Raw genomic sequence first — 2,634 nt, 5'->3', positions numbered from 1 at the left:
TAAGGATAAGGATAAGGATAAGGATAAGGATAAGGATAAGGATAAGGATAAGGATAAGGATAAGGATAAGGATAAGGATAAGGATAAGGATAAGGATAAGGACAGAGGCAGCGACGAGGATGAGCAAAAAGATAATGAAAAAAAATAATCCCTTCAAAACCCTTTTTGAATTTTCCAGATGTCCTTTTTTTTGGAAATATCGTTCAATGAAGCTAAAAACTTTGCCGTTTTCGTGAATACAACCTTACAGAAAAAAAGCTTGTCCAGAAAGCAGAAATATTTTTTTCTGGGTTGTTTTTTCTTGGATTTCTTGGGTTTCTAAATCCAGATTCAACATCAGAATCGATTCATCACTTCAGGTTTTTTAAACAGTTTGCTGTGTGCTGTTTTAACGAAAACGGTGAAGTTTTCAATTTTATTGAACGATATCTCCAAGAAAGAAAAGATCTGAATAATTCAAAAGGGGTTTCAAATCAGGGTGACCGTTTTAATCAAAGAACAAAATTCCCGGTTTTTCCCCGATTCGCAAATATTTTCCCCGGTCAATAAAATGCAAAAAATTAAAATATAAAGCTAAACAGTGAAAGTACAAGTAACACACAATAAAGAACAAACTAAAGCATTCGAAGTGGAACTCTTGAATTTTTAACTTTTAAAATTGAAGTTTAAAAGTTTTTTAATTCAAATTTTTTTTATTAAATTGTTCAATAATTTACACGTATAAGCAGGAAGGTACTAACACTTTTTAACTAAATAATTTTAAGTTTAATTAGTTTAAACCGCAACATTCTGAAGTTTTAACATTCTTAAATTATAGAGATGAGAGATTTAGATTAAGTTCCAAAAATATAAATCCAGGTTAACATTTTCAATACTACAAATTAAAGAATAAATCAATGAACTTTAAAAATGGTCAAAATTATATAATTCAGTTATTTAAGGCCAATAAATATTTTTAAATTTACATTTTTTTCAACTTAAAAGTTCTTAAATTAGAATTCAAATTGTTTTTAATTTAAATAGTTTAAGCATCCTTAGAAATCTTTAAAATTGTATTTCAAAATCTTGAGAAATCTAGAAGTAGTTTTAAATTTTTTCAAATTTAGCTTTATTTTTGAAATTTTTTCAAACCTTCTCAATAACTTTACAAATTAATTGAATTTGTCCTACAAATTTGAGAAAATCCTGCGAATTTAAAAAAATGTCCTTAAAATTTGGATTTCTAAATAACAATTAAACACTTATTATTTTTAGCAACAATTAGGGTAATTTTAAGAGATATTTAGAAGTTTAAAAAAGATCAAAAATTAATTTAGAACTTGAAATGATTTCAAATAATTTCAACGAAGTGTGTTTACCGAAAACATTTGGTTATTCGTAAAAAAATTTCGGTGCAAATACTCACAAACTAATTTAAAATAACATGTCGATTTTTGCAATTTAAAAAAAATTTAGAGGCTTTTTAAGAATTTTGAAAGGCTCCAAAAGAATACAAAAATGTTCTTTAAATTCTTAGGAAAATTGAAAATGATTCTTCATTTTGAAAAATTATTTTAACAGAATATTCGAAAAGATTTTAAGAGAATTGCAATATTATTAAAAACGACCCAGGAAAGAATTTAAGGATTTTTTTTTAATTTTTAAGATTTATTAAAAATTGAAGGAAAAACTTTATTCAGTTTAAAATATGTTTAGAAGTTCTGAATTTTTTTTTCATAAACCTCGTTTAAATTACTTGATATCATTTTAAGTTTTCTAAATATCTCTTAAAATTACTCAAATTTTTCTAAAAATAATACGTGTTTAATTATTATTTATAAATCAAAATTAAACGATTTGGCTTACAAATTAAACATTTTATTAAGTAGAGCAGTAAAAATTGTAACGTTAAAATGTTAAAAGCCTTTCGAAATTTTACCAATTCAAAGCTTTCTATGTCAAACATTTAGGTTTCAAATTATTCACTTTAAAATATTTGACTTCAATTTAGTCGTCCTAAATCATAAGTCAAATATTGCTAAATATTAAATAATTATCCTTTTTTTTATTAAAATTTTTTTTTTAATTAATTGGGTTAAACATGGAATAATTTAGACAGAAACAATATTCTTAATTTAATAAAAGCCTTTAATTACGAATTAATTACGAATCTGGAAATTCTTTAACTTTCGACGGATTCAAGACTGGACGTTAAAATTCTTTAAATTAAAAATATAAGCTTAAGAATAAAATTGTAAAATAGAGAATTTTTCAGGTAAAAGATTTTCGAATTACGCATTATAATCTGAATTATATCATATTTTAAAAAGATACCAATTCAACTAATTATTTTAAAAAAATGGTTGAAATCGAATTTGGACAGATTTTTCTTCTGAAAATTTGTAAAATTGCGATAAGAATAGGGACAAGGATAAGGACTGGGAGAGAAATAAGGATGAGGATAAATGATAAAGGATAAAGGGTAAATGATAAAGGGTGAGGATATAGGATAAAGGATAAATGAGAGAGGATAAAGGATAAATAATAAAGTATAAAGGATGGAGGGCAAAGGATAAAGGGTAAAGGATAAAGGATGAGGGATGAAGGATAAAGGATAAATGATAAAGTATAAAGGATGGAGGGCAAAGGATAAAG

At 25.1% G+C, this 2,634-nt stretch overlaps 1 protein-coding gene across 1 annotated transcript in view; it reads right to left on the bottom strand.

Annotated features, from left to right (window-relative positions):
- LOC117174514 (octopamine receptor beta-1R-like) overlaps positions 1-2,634 on the bottom strand; it is a 114,744-nt gene that overhangs the window by 92,978 nt on the left and 19,132 nt on the right. The gene's annotated exons all lie outside the window — the stretch shown is intronic.

This window comes from Belonocnema kinseyi, chromosome 6 (assembly GCF_010883055.1).
Source record: "Belonocnema kinseyi isolate 2016_QV_RU_SX_M_011 chromosome 6, B_treatae_v1, whole genome shotgun sequence".
Lineage (NCBI taxonomy): Eukaryota > Metazoa > Arthropoda > Insecta > Hymenoptera > Cynipidae > Belonocnema > Belonocnema kinseyi.
This window is presented reverse-complemented; position numbering and strand designations above follow the sequence as displayed.